General features: G+C 42.2%; 1 protein-coding gene across 1 annotated transcript in view; it reads right to left on the bottom strand.

Annotated features, from left to right (window-relative positions):
• CDKL5 (cyclin dependent kinase like 5) overlaps nucleotides 1-22,157 on the bottom strand; it is a 1,714,404-nt gene that overhangs the window by 690,187 nt on the left and 1,002,060 nt on the right. The gene's annotated exons all lie outside the window — the stretch shown is intronic.

Raw genomic sequence — 22,157 nt, 5'->3', positions numbered from 1 at the left:
CTACAGGAACCCTCTCCTATTTACATCAACAAAGTACTGAACAACATTTAAGATAGGTATCATCATGTAGTAAAGGATTCCTCGTACGTCTTACAGAAGTTATAAAATTCTTTTTATTCAGATATGTTGTTTTTGGTCAGACCAGATACAATGAATTTGTATATAGTAACTCCTCATGACATAGGACTCGCTTGGTTTCAGTGATACTGTTGCTAAACACACTTAAACAATTCCTGTTTAATTAGTTGGCACAATGTATGGAATTAGCATTAAAAAAATAACTGTACAATTTGAGGGCAAGTACTATAAACAACATACCATAGCTACTATGGGAGCTATGCATGCTCTATTGTATGCTAATCTGGTTTTGCTGTACTGGGAAGAATTTTATGTTTTTAACAGTGAATTTATGGCACACATTCAATTATAGTTCAAGTAACAGAAATACACATTTTTTTTTTTTACTTACTTACTGAAATTTGTTTACCAGGAAAATCCTACTGGGCACAGCTGCCCTTTTTCAGAGGAGGCCCAGGGAGAAAAGCTCCAATGTATCATATATTTAATGTGAAAACTAATTTACAACAACACATTTTATAATGCAGTTTCAATAACTACATAGCATAATAGTCAATGTAATAAATTTTTACTTTGGAAAGGGACTGAAGGCATGCTTCATTTTTTTTTTTTTTTTTGTACTTTTTAGAAGGCACCACTATTTTTTTACATTTTACTTACGAATGTTTGTAAGATTCTATTCACTACTTAGAAGGGATATGAATTTTAAGATTTCCGTTGACTATATATATATAGAGCGCCCAGTTTTTCTAATACTTATTTGCATTTTTCAATCTGTCATCCAGTTAGAAAAAGAATGTTAAGGGACAAATTATTCATTTGTCAAGGATAATATCTAGAGAGAGTGATTTAATACTTGAACGTAGTTTGTTGAAAAGGCATGTTTTATAATAAGAAGTTATGTCTTACCATAACATTCCATGTTAGTTGTCTTCTTCTCGCCTTCTTTCTTTCTGGATGGGTTCGGAGCCGATCTTCGGCTCCGACTCGGCCTATACTATAGCTCGAGAGCTATTTTTACCGGCTCGAGGCAGCCCTATATCCCACAATACCATGCGCTAACTCCCCAGATCTCGTTTGTAAGCTAAGACATAGTATAAAAAGTAATATTATAATAATAATATTATAATCCTCTTTTACGAGTACAGGTTACCTGCTAGCAACACAAAGGATACCATGAAAGACGCAACATATTGCATCTCCAGAAATGGAAGGACTCAGAACCTCGAGTCTATCCAGGCTAGGGGGCAGGAGGGAGGAAAGAAAGAAGGCGAGAAGAAGACAACTAACATGGAACGTTATGGTAAGACATAACTTCTTAATGTTAAGTTGTCATTCTCGCCTTCATTCTTGCTGGATGGGACAGCGTCCCTAGCATCTTAGTCCTGGGTGGCTCAATGGAACAGACTCCTGAGTACAGTGGAACCAAAATCAGCTCTATTTCTGGAGGCTAGATCAAGCTTGTAATGGGCAATAAAGGTATGTTTGGACGCCCATGCAGCTGCTGCACAAATGGCATCTAGTGGTAACCTTGCTTGAAAGGCCGTTGAAGTTGACAGTGCCCTGGTTGAATGAGCTTTAGGCCTAGAGGGTAGTTGCCTGTGTCTTAACTCATAGATCAAGGTAATAATAGATGTCAGCCATCTGGAAAGAGTAACTTTCGATACTGGAAGCCCTTTCTTGCCTGCAGCATAAGAGAGGAAGAGCTGGTCTGACTTTCTGAATTGTTTTGTCCTGTCTAGGTAATACCGTAATTGGCGATGAACATCTAATGAATGTAATTTTTGTTCAGCCCTGTTGGTATAGTCTGGGATAAAGACGGGCAAATCAATGGAGTGGTTTAGATTTGCTTCCGATAACACTTTTGGTAGAAAGGAGGGGTTTGTTCTGAGAGTTACCCTATCTTTATGAAAAAACAAATAGGGAGGATGGACAGACAAGGCTTGAAGTTCCAATACCCTTCTGGCAGATGTTATAGCTACTAAAAACAGCGTTTTCCAAGAAAGAAGTTTGAGGGAGCAAGAAGCTGCCGGTTCAAAAGGGGGTAAAAGTTAGAACTAAATTCAAATCCCATTGTGGGGGTGGATCTTTGACTGGAGGTCTGAGCAACAAAATGCCCTTGAGAAAGGCTTTACAGAGTTTGTGGGACATAATATTTGCTTCTGAGAGTCCAACATGAAAATTAGCAATGGCCGCTAATTGTACCCTGATAGTGGCCGATGATGACCCTGAATGAAAAAGCTCCGCCAGAAAGTCTAGAACCTCATGAATGGGTGCATGGAAAGGATCTAAGGATCTAGTTTGTGCCCAGTGTGAAAAACGCTTCCATTTACTCGCACAAGTCTTCCTAGTATTGGACTTATGGGAAGCCAGAATGATATCAGGAACAGGAGGAGAAATAAGGAGAAGCCTGGCTATGGCTGGAAGTGGAGCAACCAAGCTGTGAGGTTGATGGAATGTAGAGACTGATGCAGCTTGCCCGTGAGGTGGGTCAACAGATCCGGAAGGGGTTCCAGATGCCAAGGCTGTTCCAGTAGGTATTTGTGCAGGAACGGGAACCAAACTTGTCGAGGCCAAAATGGGGCAATGAGGATCATTTTGGATCTCAATGCGGTTGCTTTCTGAATTAGTTGTGGGATCAATGGAAAGGGAGGAAAGGCATAAAGAAGACCCCGGGGCCAAACGTGAACAAGAGCGTCTCTGAGGGGCTGGCCTGGTAGAGGAAAAAGTGTGAATAAGTCAAGGCACTTGCTGTTTTGAGGAGTTGCGAAAAGGTCGCAGCAAGGCTGGCCCCACTTCCGAAAAATTCCGTCTACTACCGCTTGATTTAGAGACTACTCGTGAGGCATGAGGATAGTTCTGCTCAATCTGTCTGCTATGACGTTGGACTTCCCGGGGATGTGCGTTGCTATCAGAAACTGCCCATTGCCAAAGTCTGAGTGCTTCTCGACAGAGGGGGTAGGACCTTGCTCCGCCCTGCTTGTTTATGTACCACACCACAGGCATATTGTCCGTTTGAATTGCTATTGTCCCCGTGGGAAGAGAGCTCTGAAGGGCCGGCAACGTCAAAAGCACCGCCCTCATCTCCAGGACATTTATGTGCAGGTGGCATTCTGACTGTTGCCAAGTGCCCTGGAACGTCCTGCCTTGATAATGCCCCCCCACCCGATCAGGGAGGCATCCATTGTGACAGTGGCAACTGGAGGGGGGAGAACAAAGGGTCTGCCCTGAAAAAGCTGAGGGGAAACCATCCACCAGGAGAGATGTTTCTTGCAAGATGGTGTTATCAAAATGTTGTTGGTCATTGGCAGCTGCTGAAAGGACCACTGAGAAAACAGCATCCACTGAAGGAGTCTCATGTGGAAGCGGGCTAATGGAAGTAGAAAAATCGCCGCCGCCATGAGGCCCAACACTTTCAATACTAGTTTGACTTGGACTCTGCTGGGCTGAAACAGAAGCTGAACATTCCGCCTTATGTCTGTCACTCTCTGAGGTGGTAATGTTGCAGACATTTCTGTGGTGTTTAATACAGTGCCTATAAAGTTTATACATTGACAAGGCGACAAGGTGGACTTTGCAAAACTTATAGAAATACCCAGGTTGTTGCAAAGATGGATAGTATAATCCCTAGCCATTATGAGATCCTGTTTGGTGGTAGCGGAAATGAGCCAGTCGTCTAAGTATGGAAACACCTGGAATCCTTTTTGTCTCAGGTGAGCCGTGACCACTGCCAAACATTTGGTGAACACCCGGGGGGCTGTGGTGAGACCAAAGGGCAGGGCCCTGAATTGAAAATGACTGGCTCCCAGCCGGAAGCGGAGAAATCTCATGGAGCGCCTGTGTATTTTTATGTGGTAGTACGCGTCCTGGAGGTCTAATGAGCACATCCAGTTGTCTCTGCCTAAAAAGGGTAGAATGGACTGCAGTGTTACCATCCGAAATTTTGTCTAATACATAGTTGTTTAACCTGCTGAGGTCCAAAATGGGTCTCCAATCTCCTGTCTTTTTTGGTACCAAAAAGAATCTGGAGTAGATTCCGGATCCTAGCTGATCTGCTGGAACTGCCTGGATGACTCTTTTGTTTAACAGCTTTTTTATTTCTAGCTGAGCCTGACCCCTTTGTGCGGGTGGTACATCTGGTAGGGGTTTTGGCGGTTGTACCGGAGGGAAAGTGAAAGGAATTTTGTAACCCTCGGATACGATCTTCTGTACCCATGTGTCTTGAGTGATGGATTGCCAGGCTTCCAGGTACAGAGATAATCTTCCCCCGACTGCCTCCGAAGACGGACAGTCGGGCAGCTTCTCAGGGATGCTGAAAGGGTTGGTCAGGGAAAGATTCCCTGGAACCCTGGTTTTGTGGACCCCTTCTGCCCCTGGGGTGGCATCTGTTATTATTCCCCCCCTCTGCCTCTAGGGGGAAATTCACCACGTGCGGCAGGCGCGACTCCCTGTGGTTTGCGGAACCACATCTTTCCACCCCTCTGTCCTTTAGGATAAGGTCTAGAAGGCGTGGAAAAACGGACTCCCACGGCAGAGAGAGTCTTACCATCTTGCTCGCATCTGGTGAGGGTATTCTTCACCTGAGGCCCGAACAATTCCGAACCGTCAAAGGGGGTGTTGGTGAAGGACGCCTTGAAGGGGTCGGCAAAATTACAGAGTCGCATCCAAGCGTGGCGTCTCAACGCAACGCCTGTGCCAGCGGCCCTACTCGCTCCATCTGCTGCATAAGAGATTAGCCGCATGGAGGAGTTAACAATGGAGTTCAGGGTAGCCAGCTGAGAGTTTATTTTGTCCTTAAACCCCGCAGCAGAAAGATCCTGTACCGTTTCACCCAGCTATGTGAGCAAGTCTCTTTGAAGGCGGGTGAAATGACAAATAGTTCAGCGATCGCATAGAAAATGTCGCTGAAGCAAAGATCTGCTTGTCGTACCTGTCCATGGTCCTGGACTCTTTGTTAGGAGGATGAACAGGTACAGAAGGATCAGCTAATTCCTTCTTAGTGGCTGCTGCTACCACCATAGCATCAACTGAAACATCTTTGGTGAGAAAGGATTTGTCATCTGGTGCAGAAATAAATTTAGAAGGCCTCCTAGGGGTAGGTTCCATTGAATCAGGAGCTGCCCACGCCTTTCTAGCCACTACTTCCATTAGTGGGTCGAAAGGGGGAGACACCCAGGAGGTGGAAGGGCGAGATCCAAAGGCGTCAAGGTAAACCGACTCGTCCTCGGAAGGTTTGAGAGTGGACCAATTTCCCCTCTGTCTTAGGATCTCCAGGATGTCTGAAAAGGAGACATCCTCAGAGGGGGATCTGGGGGAACCCTCCGACTCATCCAAGTCGGTGTCCAACGTGACAGACTCGGGGGAGTCTATGTGCTTCCTATTGCACTTTCTTTTCCTAGGGGGTTCCCCTGAAACTTCAGGAGAACCCTCGGAAGAGGGGGAGACACCCAAAGTGGGTACCTTACGCTTTGGATCTCTGCTGTCGGGTATAGGAGGGTGGCCATTGACCGTAACAGGCACTACAGAGGGAGGAGCCAAAGAACTTAACCTTGGAGTGGACACTGGGTCCAGCACACTCATCACCACGAAGGCTCCCCTATCAGACACCAAAGGTAGTCCCAGCTCCGAAGAGGCTGGAACCATCCCCGGAACTGACAGAGAAGTCTCCGAGAATGATGTCGGGGCCGAACTAACTAGAGCTGAAGCTCCGAGAGGGAGAGCGGGGTCGGACAAGTGTCCAATGCCACTTGCCCCCTCGGAGCCGACAATGGAGTCCCGGCACCTGGACCTCTCCATGGACGGAACCAATAAAGAGGTCGGAGCCGATGACACCGGAGCCGAAGGAGGGGGTATCGGCTCCAACGAACTCCGGTTCCGAACTCGAGAGATGAGTCGGAGGAGGAATGGATAACTGTATCGAAGGAGCCACAGTCTGGTGAGATGGGCTCTGAAGCATTTGGGCCAGCGCCTGAGATTTTATGAGTCTACTGACCACCCTCTCGATGTCATGATTGGAGAGCCTGGAAGACCTCGATGAATGAGTCCTATGACTCCGCTCTGATAGGAGGGGGGACCTCGGAGCCAATCTGACGGACTCTAAAGAAGTGGACCTAGAGCGCTTGCGCGCTGGGGTCGGCTCCGATGATGGTTTCGAAGCGGAACCCACTTTGCTCACCTCGGAGCCAGCCGGAACTGAGGTCGGAGCCATCTCGACAACACCAGCCCTCGGCTCAGAAGCTGGAGCCGAGGGTTTGGCTGTTTTTAATGACTTCCCCGAGCCAGACTTGGACGGGGAGTCACCAGGCTTTAACAAGCCCCTTAGAATAAGCTTGTTATGCCTTTCCTGCAGGACCCTTGAACTAAATCCGTGACAAACGGAATAAGAGTCCTGCAGGTGTAAAGGCCCCAAGCAATAGACACAAGAAGTGTGACCGTCTGTCAGAGACATTTTCTGACAGCACGGGTCACACTTCTTGAATCCCGAGAACTTAACGTCTTTGGACATTGCCCTAAGACAGTCACTCAATCAGCACACACACTCACTTACACACAAGGGGGAGATGAGGGGGCTGACTAAAACAACAACTACACACACACAAAAGTGAATAAACAGAAAAAGCTAAAGCCTGTAGGCCTGATTATAAAAGTTAACTACAGGGGTGGGTAGGGCTTACGAAACAAACTCTATTTAAGTATAATATCGATAGGGAACAAAAGTAGGGAAAATAACCTAATAAAATACCTCAAAAAATTAGAAACTCGTTGAAAAAATCCTTTACTGACCTGAGCCGGTAAAAAAGGCAACCTTGCAGCGAAGCGGCAAACGAGATCTGGGGAGTTAGCGCATGGTATTGTGGGATATAGAGCTGCCTCGAGCCGGTAAAAATAGCTCTCGAGCTATAGTATAGGCCGAGTCGGAGCCGAGGATCGGCTCCGAACCCATCCAGCAAGAATGAAGGCGAGAATGACAACTTAACATTAAGGGTTATCCACATAACCTAGCGTAGTCGATAACCTATCTGCAGAGAAACTAAATTTCAGCCAATATTATACAATCAAAAATGTAACATATACAAGACTGTATTTATGTTGACAAGGTGTTTATTTCTCTATTTTCTTTACATTCTGATATCATACAAACTATTATTTGTAACAACTGAGATAAACGTATGATTAATGAATTCAAAATAAAGTTCGGCAAAGTTCTCAAATTTGTTTTTAGTAAAGGAAGAAATGCTAAAAATATTACTGAAGAAAACCAACAGTACAAAGTGAGAGCTATGCATAAGTGTGGTTATTCTCAGTGTAAATTAATTTCTGAGACTACTAACATTGCTATTTCTTGGTATGAATGTATCATTCCTTGCCCAGTGAGATGAGATTCTAACACCAATGCTGTTGTGTACATTGCAATGTGTATGTCATTTGATTCATTCTATGTGGGAAAAAGTGAATGTAAACTTAAAAGCAGAACTTATGAATACAAACACACCACACAATGCACCTCTTAAAAAGAGGTATTTTTTATCGTTGATAATATGCACATTGGTTTGGGTGAGGGTACATGGAAGGAAGTTTTGGAATATAAAGAAGTGTTATGGCAACTTTGAATGCAGCAGTACATTCAGCTATAAATGAAAACAGTGCCTTGCAACCGGCGTTGAGATTAAAATCATTGCATATTAGGTCATTACAAATTTGACTGTATTTTTTAACTAGAACTTTTTTTTTCACTGGTTGTTGGGTGTCATGTGATTTAATTAACATGAGTACAAATAAGGTTTTGGCAAATTGTTGAATTAGTTTTGAAAAAGTCTCATTCTTGCAGAAACAAAAGATTAAAACTTTTATCAACTATGTTTAGAGTATTTGTGTGCTGTGGAGGTGTTTCTTTTCTAAGTATTTTTAGTTTTTTTTCCCTGTTGTTTGGTTTCAAAACTTTGTCTTGTCTGTCAATTGCTGAACATTAAGTTTATAAGAGCAATGTTTAAATCTGCCCTTGAGTTTGGGTCTTTGTCCCTTCGTTATTTTTGGTTTTGTCCACAATTCTTGGACTAAGAAGTTGAGAGACATGACTTCAGATGATGTCAGACAGACAAGTGACAAATGTATGAAAGTGACATTTATGGTATGAAAATGTAAGCATAATGAAAATATCACCCTGTAATTGGAAGCATATAAAAGAAATGGAAAAAAGGGAGGAGTATGCACATCTAAGAGGAAACAGAGTCAGCAATACAACATGAAAACATGAGAACAAAGCCTTTAAATACATATTTTAGATGAACATTGCTAATATAGAAAATGTATTGATAGCTAGAAAAAAGTTATAACTAGAAGTTCACCTTGTTTTAGCTTAAAGCTCTGGTGTGACTGAATAGCCCTAAAAGTGTTGGATCAATTGGACAAGAAAAAAAAAACAGTTACTTTACGCTAATGAAGTGATATATAAAAAGCTTGCTGATACATTGCAACTTTATATATCCCTCATCCAGCACCACTGGGGCAGAGGAATAAAGCCCTGACTATGACCCATGCAACTTGAGTTTCATTACTGACATGAGTGTCTCCTGGAGCTGGAGTGGGGAAAATGGTGTGAGACTCCTGGGTCTGGGTTGTGAGGTGCCACAGTATTCCTTGTAGGAGGGGTGGCAAACACAAACAGTTCTAGGGCGTACATGCAGCTCACCACCAAAATGCTTCACAGTGTCTTCATCATGGGTGTATGGGAAGACAGTGGCCTCAATAATGATGCAGGTTGCATGTTCCCTTCCAGGGGAGGAACCGGGGCCAGAAATAGAAAACCCTTGAAGGTTGCTTGTATATCTGTTCTTGCAGATGGCTCTCGCGGACCAGCTAGGAAAATGAGTGTGTCCGTTGCTGGTAGATAACAGGGTTGAAAAAACATAGAAAAATAATTGTTATAAACATCTTGGTAAAAAAGAGGTACAGGTCTCCTTGAAACTTACTATATGTACGAGTTTGCAACTCTACTGCTGAATGTACATTTGTTGACATCATTAGATCCAAACAAACTGAAAGTTCTATCATCAGAGAAAAGTGTTTTCCAAGACAGAAGATTTAAGACTACTTTAGTATCTGGTACCAAACAATCTTTACTGAAGCAAAATATGAACTGCAAGGAAGCAAAGGATCATGTAATAGAGGCTTCAACATGAAAGTTGTTTTTAGAAATACTTCAGAGACTTGAAGAAGCTAAAGATGACAACCTACTCCATCTGTGGAGAAAAACAGAATAAGTACTCATATGAACTTAAAATGAAGAATTACAAACACTAGTGTCAAAATTATTGGCTAAATAAGCAGCGCAGAGATAAAGGCAGAGAAGGGATCCAGACAGCTAAGGAAACAGGAATAATGAAGGAGAGGCCATTCTAGACTTTCTTCTGGCAAAATGGCTTAAAGGTTGCAAAAGCATGTTTCATCAAGAAAGACAGTCAAAATTACAAATGACCGTGGTCAATATGCAACTCACAGAGACTTTCTCCTTGTAAGGCAAGAGCACTAGAGTCAAACTAATGATTGCAAAATCATCCACAATGAGACTGTGAGCTCCCAGATAAACAAATGGATGCCACAATTAGCACAGACAGTTGTCAAAGAAGACTCTAATGTCAACACAGACTACGCTGAAAGACCTGGAAGTTGACTAGAGTAAATTTAAGTAAATACTCATGGTTCTAGCACCTCAGAAAAAAGAGGAAATTGGGGAGTAAGCATGAAGACATATAACAGGCCTGGTAAGTTACATAAAGAAAGATAGTAGTAGAATGCATTAGTACAAGAAATGATCAAAAAACAGAAAGAATGCAGGTGGCAGAGAGAGGTAAAATCCTGAGTACAGCCCAGTTGACCTGGGTTTGATTAGCAGCTTGGGCAACTGATGGAGCTGCAAAGAGGATAGTTATGCCCATCCTCTGGGGGAAGGGAGGCATTTGTACAGGCACACAAAGGAATTGGAGCTTTTTGACAGAGGCCAGGAAGCCCTCCATGATGTGCTGTAGCACAGGGCATGGACAGCATGCTGATATCAGCCTCCTGCAGAAAACAGGTTTAGATAGGTGCAGTTTACTTACCCCCCCCCCCAGATGGATGCTAAAGAGCATGACCTCAGGACACTAATAAGATCTTCACTGGCCCTGTTAAAAAAGTTGGTATTATTCCTGAGTTAGAACAGAGTGGTCTGTAGACCCAAGCAAGGTCTGGGTGGCTGTCTATAAAGGTCTGCTCAGGTATCCAACCATTTAAAAGAAGTGCTGGTTTCAATGGGATTGTTTTTAACTATCAAGGCTAATTAAAGGATTGTGGGGGTGAGGGATTTGGATAATCTTTTATTGAGGCCAAACAACATGATTTTCTTTTTGTTTTTTGGCACTGAGCAATAGTCTATTGTAGGTTTTCATTCCCATAATCCCTTGTACATAATCTCCTCAGATTGAGTTTGTTGACTAACAGCAGCAGACTTTGAATTATTAGAAGTGTCTAGTTAAACAATAAAATAGTTAGCCCATAGCATAAACTACTGGCTGCCACTATCAGCTGCAAGCAGTGGTCAGAGAAGACGCTAAGGTCAACAGACCAGGTTGAAGACCTGGAAGTTGACTGCAGAGAAAGCATAACAGTTCAAGGAATTACACAGGGCTCTAGCCCCTCAAGAAGAAAAAAAAAGTGGAGCTGAAGAAGGTCAGTGCCTCAAAACAGCATGCGTGAGGACTACAGTCTAGATATGTGGCCAAGCCAGGTATGGAAATAAGGTACATAAGGAAAGCTGGTGGTGGAATGCAAAAGAAAGATGGAGTACAGGAAAAAGTGGGCGACAGAAAAGACAGACCAGGCTAGGAAGGAATACTGGCTGACTAACAAAGAAGCTAAGACAGGGGTTGCAATAGCAAAAAAACAAGGGATCGGAGGTACTCTACCAGATTCTGGAAAGTAACTCAGTAGATGGCATAAAAACTAACAGGTTGCAAGTCAAAGACAGAAAGATGAAGAAGATAGGCACATTTCTTAAAGGATGCCAGCAGCAACCTGCTCCACAGGACATCAAAGACAGATGGAAGGAGTACTTCCAGCAGCTTCTGAATGAAGAAAACCCCAGAGAAGATGCCCCAGACACAGCCTTCAATGAAAGAATAGAAGCAGCCCACCACAGAAGTAAGAACAGCACTCAGAAAAATGAAGTCAGAGAAAGCAGCAAGCTCAGATGAGGTCACAGCAGATATGATAAACATGACAAGAGAGAGACGGGAGAAATGGCTCCTGTGGGTACTCAAAGCAGTATGGAGAGAAAGGCATATCCCAGATGACTGGAGAATAAGCATACTAGTGCCAGTGTTGAAAAACAAAGGGGATATTCACAACTGTGGGTAGTACTGAGGTACCAGACTCTTATCACACTACTGCATGAAAATTTAGGACAGTGTGATTGATAAAGGCAAATGCAGAGTAGTAGTCAGTAAGATGAGAGATGAACAGTTTAAATTCAGGTCAAGATGCAGCACAACGGACCAGATGTTAGCAGTGAGACAGATACTTGAGAAAAATCTAGAGATGAGGAAAAAGTCCAAATGGGCATTCCTACACTTGGAGAAAGCATATGACAAGGTCCAAAAAAAGTTGATTTGGGCAGTCCTGGAGTGGTTCAAAGTCCCAAGAAGCACTAGTAGAATTAGTGCAGGCTATGTACAAAGACCCAATCACTCAAGTACAGAGAGGGATTCCCAGTGGGAGTTGGTGTGCATCAGGGTTCAGCTCCGAGTCCACTGCTGTCCATACCGGCGTGGGACTACATTAACAAAGAGGCTGGCGGGGACAGATGAACAAAGTTGCTGTATGCAGACGATCTGGCATTACAGGTAGACTCTGAGCAAGAACCTCAGAAAAGGATAGGAGAATGGAATGCAAAACTGAAGGTACATGGGATAAACTGAGTACACATAAGACCATTATAATGGCAGCAAATGGGGGAAATCAAAAGATGAGAAATGAGACAGAAGGGAAAACAGTGGATCAGGTTAACTACTTCAAGTACCTGGGAGGGTTGTTGAAGAGATGGGAAGTCAGAATAAAAATGTCAAAGCTAGAATCAGAGGGGCTGCAGCCAACTGGTACAGTGTCAGAAAATTACTAAAGAAGCTGAAAAGTAAGGTGCACAAAACTGTGGTGCAACCAGTACTACTGTACAGTTCAGAAACCTGGGCAGTAAAGGCAGAACAATGGAGGAAATTAGAGCTAGAGGTGATGGAGATGAAGTGCCCAAGATGGGTGGTAGGACACTGTGGGCAAGTGAAGAAATGACGACAAATGCAGAACCCAAAGTAGCAACAAATGCAGAACAGGACAAAGTGAAATAATAGGTGGGTCAGGAACATGTGCAGAAAAATGGAAGACAATTTGGTAAAGATATGGGACAGACAGGAAGAAGGTAAGAGGAAAATGAGGGCATCCAGCAGAGGTGGATGGACTGTGTGAGAAAACACCTGCAACAGTCAGGCATGAGTGCCAAAGAAGGCAAGAGAGTAGCACTGAATGGAGAAAGATGGCAACAGTTGACACAACACCATGACCCCATGTATAAAATATGAAAAATGGGGTTGATTAAGATTTATTTATTTATTTTACATTTGTTAGCTGGGTTAGTCCAACTGAGCATTTGGCTCATTTTCAGTGGAGACCCGGGGAGAAAAGCTCCTCAGTTTAAAAATTTAACAAACAGTTAAGAAAATATAATAAACAAACAAACAGTTAAAATATAATTTACAATCATCTGCAAAATAAATTAGGATATAACATCATAGAAGGAATAATGCCTTCCTAATTCCTGTTACGTTATATACAGCATGTATACCAAAGACAGCATAGAAATAAAGGGGTTAAAACCAGTGAGACAGAGAAGTTAAAGTTTATTATGATAGACAGGGGAGGAGAGGAAAATTGAGGGAGATGATGAGAAGTACCTAGTACTGATGGGCAGTAGAGCTTAAGGATGATCTACCATGTCGTTTGGAAGCAGAGGAGTTGGATGGAGAATGGAGGCAAGGATGCTGTATCAGATGGACAGGGATTGATGGATCCAGCATTACAGTAAGTACGTAACTCCTGTATCCTATTTATCTGATCTGTCAAAACCAAATGATGGGTCAGAATCTCAAGCTACTGGAAAACCTGGGTGGCATCTTGGTAGGATACCCTTAGCTATGAAGGAAGCTCAGGATCTAGAAATTATATCCATTTTGTAGTGTTTGACATAAGCATGTAGCACTGACCAAGTTGCTGCAGCATAAATTTCATCCATAGTAGAATGTCTGAAAAAGGCTCTCTTAAGGAGTGAGTGACCTTGTACAATGAGCCATAAGTTTAGGTGATAAGGACTTGCTCTGTGATGTACAAGTAAACAAAATACAATTGTACAGCCATTTGGACAGGTTATCTTAGATATCCTTCATCCTAACTAGCTAGGAATGAAGGAGATGAGGAAACTGTTCATCTTTTCTGAATGCTTTTGCCCTGTGGAAAGAAGAACTCATCTGCCTATGAACATCTAAGTTGTAAAGAATATATTCTCATTTGTTAGACTGGTGCCGAAAGAAAACAGGTAAATGTATAGGTTGGTTCAAATTACTCTTTGAAGCAATCTTGGGAATAAAGGAAGGATTAGTTCGGAGGGACACTCTGTATTTATGGAAGTTTGAGTATTTAGGACTGGAAGATAAAGATTGTAATTCTGAAATTCTTCTTCCAGATATAACTGCTACCAAGAAGAGTTTTCCAAGACAGGAATTTTTGCTGTGCTGAACTTGCTGGCTCTAAAGTTTTTTTTTTTTTTGTCAATACTTCTAAGACAAAATTCAGGACTTTTAGAGTAAGGCATAGGAGAAAGGATCCTTTAGAGCCTTTCAAACAAGCCTTGCATAATCTATAAGAAGCAATGGGATGACAGTTGATGCTATTTCAAATGTTAAAAACTGATGCTAACTGTACTTTGACTACAGAGTAACGTAGTCTGAAAGAAACTGAAGGACTGCAGGAAAGGAAGTCAGGAAGTGACCAATCCTTTTACTGGTTGTCTATATACAGAAGCATTTCTACAGTCGAGAAATGATCAATCCTTTAACTGGCCCCCATATACAGAAGCATTTCTACTTTCTTTTGTATACAAACCGAGTGGATTCTTCTGAGAGGAAGAAAGGATACAAGTTACATTCTGACATAAGAGAAGGTTTTTGGCCATCAAGGTAACTGGAGAAACCATGCTGTTAACTTCAGGTTGAGTATGTCTGGGTGAGGCTGACCACATGAGTACTTAGGTGAGGTCTGAGCAAGGGAAACCAACAGCAATGAGGATCATTCATGGTGACTTTGCATACTGCTGCTTTCTATACGAATTTGGACATTAAGAGAAGAGAGGGAACAGCATAGAGAAATTTGGTGGGTCACTAACTAACTAAAGTGCCTCTTAGAGACTCTGTCTGCTGGGATCTGGGTGATATATTTGCTGACCTGACGTTGTCTAGGGAAGCAAAGATATAGCAGCAAAGCTGGCCCCAATACCTGATACACTACTGCTGTACTTAGACAGCCACTCATAAACCATCAGGATGGACCAGCTGAGCCTGTCTGCATGGGAGTTGGCTTTCCCCATAATGTGCATTGTGACTAGAAAGTGATGCAATATGACCATCTGCTAAACCTTTATGGCCTCTTGGCAAAGGGGGTAGATGTGGTCCCTCTTTTCTTGTTTAAAAAACATAACATATTTGCTTTGTTTTATGCTTAAATGGAAATCACTCCTGGAAGCAGAGGTTCCTGGAATTTCTGTAACACCAGGGGGACAGCCCTCATTCTCCACAATACTGATGTGAATACAGTCTTCTGTTTGATTCCAAGTTTCATGAGCCATCCTCCCCTCAACCCCCCCACCACCACTCTAAAGAGGAGGTGGTGGAAGAACAACAAACAATTTTCCTGCATAAACTGTTGTAGAGGTTAGCCACCATTTCAAATGAGCCCTGAATAGATGAGTGATGTTTACAGGAGTTGAAGGATGCTCTGAAATCTGAGAACATTGGACTCAACATCCAAAACGGTACATGCATGCATGTAAAAAGTGTGTGAAGCTGCACAGAGACCATTACCAATAATGATGCCACAGTATGAACAAAAGAAAACTGGCTTAGATTCTGGTGCCTTTCTAAGGGGGTACAATACATACCAGCCTGGGAAGACATGGTACAGTCCAAACTGTTTTGCCAAGGCTTAAATGCATCTCCTTGCCACCAAGACTTCCACATATTGGCTAAAGTCTTGTTCACCCCCATAGTGCATTTTTAGGTAGTCAGTCTTCTAAATCTTCCAACACAACTAAACATAATCAGGATAACATTAAAGTACTGCTGTTCAGCTAGGAGCCTTAATAATTAAAAAAAAAAATCCACACCCTATAAGCACTACTAACCCTAGGAAAACACATACATGCTTCATCACAGAAACCTGATTTCAGATCACTGAAAGTACTCCATCAGTGGCGGGTTTCAGTGCCTACTAACCATACAGGTTCACTGCATTACAAGTAGGCACTAATGGTGAAGATATCTCTACATTCTGAAAAAAAGTATCTCCAGACTCGCTAGACAAGATGACTATTTGAAACTACTCCATGTACAACTTATTAAAACAAAACCTCTTATCACATCATAGCTAACTACAGGACCCCCATGTCCAAAACCTCCTACCAAACTAGTATAATAGTGCTCACGTATTAAGTTAAACATCATTCTCCTAAGATAATTCACATATGCTACCATCAACTGGGAGACTTACACAAACTCAATATGTATGACCAGAAATTTCTGGACTTCATAAATACAAACTTCCTGGACCAGATAGTCTGCACTTCAACCAGTAGACAAAATCCTGGACTTGGTCCTTACCAATATGGGACAGCTCTGTTCCACACCTATTGTAACCTCCTCCCTTATCAAACTGGACCACAAGTCAGTCACATTCGCCTAAAGCCAGAAGCATCCTACAAATACTTCAGTACACAGAGACTATGCGAAGGCTAATCTTCTAAAACTTAAGTGATGACCAGACTAAATTCAAAAGTCTCGTTCATCTCGACAATCCCACTGCTTATGCAAAGTCCTTAACTGCCAAGTTCTATGCAAAAATAAATAGCTGCAAAGATACATCTGTCCCCCTCACAATGCCAAATTCAAAAATAAACCCTTATGGTGAAACACTAATATAAAAAAGGTCTATCATAAAAGAAAAACTCATTGGATGCAAAATAAATCTAGATCCAAGACAAAAATACTCTTGCTAAACTAAAAAAGAACTCCAATTCCTGATCAAACAAACCAAAGCCAGATGTGAGGTAAAAAAAAAATAGCCACCCAGGTGAAAGATGACCACAAAGCCTCTATGTTGGAAATCTTAGAAGTAATGCCCTGCACTGTGCACAGCCAATAGTAAATTATACCATATCCAGACTACTCGTGGACATCTACCCCTTCCTCAAACCTCCCAAGAACAAGTTCTCAAAGCACTATCTAAGGCCAAGAACACTACACCAATGAAGCTGGATAATTTACCAGGCTGCCTACTGGCTAGCCTGAAACAGGAAATGTCAACTCCCCCCACAGATGCTACTCAACATTAGCTTCAAAACCAACTTTGGTGCTGTCCTACATTCATCCTGCACAAAGCTTGTCATTCCCTTGCAAAAACCTGGGGCAACAATGGAATCAGGTAATTACAGACCCATAAATCTGGCCAGCCTCATCTGTAAAGCTGTGGAAAGGATCATTATGGAACTAATAATTAATTCAGATTCAGCAAGGACAGGTCTTGCCTACATAACCTGGTTGACTTCTTCAAAACAGTCACAGAGGCAACCACACACAGGCATCATAGATAAATTCTCCCAAATAAATGTTAATCCCTATGTAATTCATTGGACATAAAATTGGTTTACAAACAGGATAAGAGGAAATATGAGTGGAAATCTCTCCCTCATCTAAAAAACTGTCACTAGTGGAGTGTCCCAGGGTTCAAGTCTTGGGACATTTCTCTCTGGCATTTACTTATTGGTGGTTAAAGATAACGTTAAGGGACTGTGGTTGACCAGGTCTGCAGATCACTGCAAACTTGGTGCCATCATACACTCCCCAGAGGACACCAAGATCCTACAGGAAGGACTGGTTCAAACAAATAGTTGGTCCAAAAACCATGGACTGAAACTAAATGCCAAGAAACATAAAATCATATTCTTTGGCAAGCAAGACTCCCTTTGTAACTATCCCACTGAACAACCCCTGAAAACTGAACTTGTTGTTACACATAATGGTAACCTATGATGAAAATGAACTGTCTTTAAATCACCACATATCCACTACTGTCCTATGTCCTTTTCCACCGCACAGCTTATATTTAAGGATATGGTGTCTAGATCTGGGGAAGTAAATGTTCCTCTGCACTCAGGATTCATTAGGCCGAGTGCAGAGCATAATACCATTTCAGTATGCACCTTTCTAAATACTTGTTACAGCTGGAACAACCACAAAAGTACCTCACTAAAAACAATCAAGGGCCTAAATCATAAAAACAAGGCAGACAGTCTCAAAACCTTGTCTGTCTTCAAGGTATCATACAGGCTACTGAGAGGTGAACATTACCTCATGTACAGAGTCTCAATAGACCCAGTCAAGACTTTCACACATTCAGAAGTCCAATTGTATCAGAAAACAGTCACTCAATATTTTCTGCACCACTAACAAAATATGCTGGAGGGATAGGTATGTATCCCAGAGAATATCACTTCTATGGAACAATCATCCTCGCCACATAAAGTACAGTACTTCCCTTACTCTATTTGAATGCAACTTGGATTACTGGATAGGTAACTGCAAATTCACCCTCAGTTTAGAACTACTGGTCCTCATGGACAGGGAAAGCATGTAATTACCCCATGAATTACTTGCTTAACCCTTGGATGTCTTCACTGTTTTAGGCATAAAGGAGATCTACTGAGCATCCCCAATCATTTGCTTTCAGGTAGGGCATAACTGCTTGCAGTGTAACAAAAAAATGAGTCTTCTTCATGTGTAAGTTTAAGCCTATGAGATTTAGAATATGCCTGATGTCCTTGTTTTTTTATGGAACTAAAAAAAAAAATACTGAACAGATTCCAGATCTGGTCTCCTTGTTTTCCTATGGAACTAAAAAAAAATACTGACTAGATTCCAGATCTGGTCTGCTGGATCTCCTGGATGGCTCTTTTTTGCAAGAGAGAAATCCTTTCCCTCAAGTCTACTTTCTTTTGACAGGGTGAAATGTCTCAGAGCAGCTGATACTGCAGGGACAGGGATGGTAAAAAGTTATAATACAGCCACGGGATATTATCTCACACTCAAGCAACCTGTGTGATTGGCCATCCTCATGGGTGAGTGAAGAGATAAACTGCTCCAGAATGCCTCTAAGAGGGGGGGGGGGGGAGTTGGGCAAGCCTTCAGGAACATTGGCAGTGTTTGGCCAAAAAGGGCCCCCGGAACCCGTGATTTTGCAGATCTCTGCAACCTCAGGTTGTGTCCACAGAAGGGGGTCACCTCTGCTATGGCCACCCAATCTGCAGTGGAGTCAAAGGGCTGATGCTGAGCAATAAGAATTTGGACCCCTTCTGATTCTTGTTGTAATATCTTTGATGGGTCTCAAATTAGATGCATATGGCAGACAGTCTCATCATCTTTTCTGCACCTCAAAAATGTTCTTTTCACAGCAGGACCCAATAAAGAGGTACTATTATATGGGGAATTTGTGAAGGATGCCTAAATATTTTCCACAGAGTCACAAAAGTGAAGCCAGGCATAATGCCTCAATATCTGTGCCCACTGCCCTGGCTGCTCCACTCACTGTGTTATGCAAGAGCCACATGAAGAGGCTGACCATGTTTAGCATCATATCCACTGTGGTTTTGGTTTTCTAAACTCTGGCGTAGGTAGCTTGTGCAGAGAGTCTAATGACTGTTCCTCTAAATCAAATTGGAAGCAGTTCAAGTGTGTGGCACAGAACAACATCCTCAGGGCAAAAGTGTCTGAAACATAAGTACTGTTCCCTATTCTATCCATCTCCCTGGACTCCTTGTTGAGCAGATGGATATCAGCTGCATCAGACAGCTCTCAGTTTACTTTCTCCAAGTCTTTTAGGTTTCTAATACCATGACAGGAATGGACCCCATTCCTAAGTCAGAGTATAAAAAAAGTTCATGAAATTAATATTGTTTCAACTTTTCATGTTAGCCAAAGGTGCTTCTCACAGCACTCCTGCAATTCATACAGAGTTACACATACTGGCAGCATATCCAAGTATGACTGTCAATTCTTTTTTAACTAGACCCATTGCTCCTACTACTGGAACTGCCTGGGCATTTTTCTTCAACACTGCTTTCATTTCTGCCTGCAAATCCCAATATTTATGACTTTGTATCTCTCTGTAAGACACTGTAATCACTAGGTGTAGCAAGTTCAATGATCAGTGTCACTTTTGTTTTTTTTTCATAGACAACTATATCTGTTTTTCTTGCATATAATTTTTGAACTGTTGGTAATGGGTGATCCCATGTGATACATACTTCATCATTCTCTATAATGTTTTGTGGTTCATATTTCCAATACTTCACAGCTACCTCCATATTGAAGTGTTTGCACAATCCTCAATGCAACAGTCTTGCCACATTATTGCACCTTTCAGTGTACAGGCCCTACACGCCAAGAGTGTATCACATACAACAAGAAGTTGTACAACGGTTTCCAATTCTTTTTTACAGAATTTGTCTGTTTCTCTCATATGTTCAATGGACTTTGTAAACCAACACATTTGTAAGTCCACTATCCTGGTCTGCCTTATAATCAAATGTCAATGTGTGTTTGTGTCTTTTGGCTTTTCCTGGTTAGGGGTCGCCACAGCAGAACTCCGGTCCGCTTATGATTGGTAGTGGATTTTTATGTACCGGGTTACCAGCCCTGATGCACAACCTTCAACGAAGGCACGCCCCATTCACGTATGCCTCCACACAGAAGACGCTCTAGCCGAGAATCGAACAGGACAACGTCTTGCTATAAGGCAACAACACTACCGCAGCACCACCACCACAGTTATAATCAAATGTCAACAAATAAATAAAAAATAACTTTTCGTGTTTTTTCAACTCACCTCCCCCCGAACCTGGCCTAATCTCATTGTAGGAATGTTTCTGTTTCTTAAGAATTCTACACTGCCACTTATTTCCAGTCTTGGCAACAGTGAAAACATCAGGACTGGACAGTTTTATCATGGAAACTGTGCACTCAGCTTTAAGTTTTAACCTACCTCTGTCCGTGATACATACTATTTAAGACAGTCTCTGTACATCAGTGCTGTCTTGGTGAGAATGTGAAACCAGGGTCCACCACATGAAGGCCCTCACCAAAACTTGAGGATGAATTCAGTACCAGCAAGACTACTCCCCCTTTTCTTGCTGACTTCATCAGCCCTGAGATTCATTCAATGCTGGAGGTCTTATCATCAAGTGAACTGGATGCATGATGACTTGGTGGCTGCTGCTATGATTATAAAGTGCACCAGAAGTCCATTCGACCAGTTCTGCCTATTCTTGGGGTAAAGAAGAATCTTACCAGGTTTTCTCAGGATGGCTGTTACAATTACCTCCTGGCAGCCAAATCTACTAAATGTTTCGCAGAAGGGACCACCCATGTGGTACAAGGTGCAGAACGACAGGCCGCAAACACCACCTCTTCTCCCCGACTGGGAGAGTCAGTTGGCTATCATCTCCTCTGTCTCATTAATTTATGGGTTTTGCCAAAAGTGACATCTTCCAGAAGGTATTGGCAATGTCTTCTTGATCATCCAAGGCAGTGTCATATGTCAGCGACTCCACAGGAGTGGAGCCTCCTCTTGCGCATCCTCTTTCTACAGACATTGGGAGGTGGAGAATCAAGACTCCTGAGAGGACTCTGGAAGAATATGTGCAGGTTGTTGACACTATCCATACTGCTGTGACTGTTGGATGAAAATTGAGTTGAGGCATTGCAGAAGAGTGCATGTGTTGTAACTTTAAGAAACATTTCCAAGTGTAGGCACGTGCATATAAAGAGTGAGTACGTGCAGGCAGCAGTGCCACTTTGACAGAACGGCCAAAGTGTTAACATGTATGAGTGTGGTAGTCAGTTTATAAGTTTATTTAAGTTTAAGTTACTAAGCCTTAATCTTGATGTGTTTGTATATAATAAATCTGCTTGAACCGAACCCACAACTGTTCGTCTGTTTTATCTTGACCGGACGAGCGACATGGTGTCAGAACTGGAATTGAAAGTGTAACCAAGCCATGAGGTGCAGAGTTGACGGTGAGGGTATATTGAGCAGGTTGGGTGATGCAGTGCTTAAACGATTAAAAAAAAGGCCTGAAATGAACTTCAGGTAACAAAACTCGCACAATTGATTTATTTTGCAAAGAAAACAACACAAAGCTTTCGTAAAGCACAAAATGCATTATTAATCAAACGAGTAGCACAGAACATATTATTAATCAAACAAAAGACACAAAATGCATTGTTGATCAAACTAAGTGTTGAAACCATGATATTTGATTAAATTATCAGAAATACTTATATGGAGTTCAGTTACCTCTGATTTGCAGAACAAACATGTTAAAAGTAATACGAGCACAATAAAAGTATAATGAGCATGATGAGAGGACAAATGGGCATAACAAGTACAATAAAAGGGCAAAATAAGTTTAGAAAAGCAAGGTGACTGCATGTTTTTTAGTAAACGACCGTGTTTTGTAAAGAGCTACTACTTTGCATTGACTGAAGCCATTTAAAGCATAACTAGAGCTGTTCAAAATATCTTAGCGTGTGCAGTATTTGCAGTGTGTGCTTTATTACAGTGCAATTATTTCAAAGACTTTATTGTGTGCAAAGTGCAGTTATTTTGAAAAGGTTCTTGTGCTGTGTACATTTATTCGCAGAGTGCTGCCATTTCAAAGTGTTTCTTGCACTGTA

The sequence above is a fragment of the Protopterus annectens genome, chromosome 5.part1 (assembly GCF_019279795.1).
Source record: "Protopterus annectens isolate FY-2018-M chromosome 5.part1, PAN1.0, whole genome shotgun sequence".
Lineage (NCBI taxonomy): Eukaryota > Metazoa > Chordata > Ceratodontiformes > Protopteridae > Protopterus > Protopterus annectens.
This window is presented reverse-complemented; position numbering and strand designations above follow the sequence as displayed.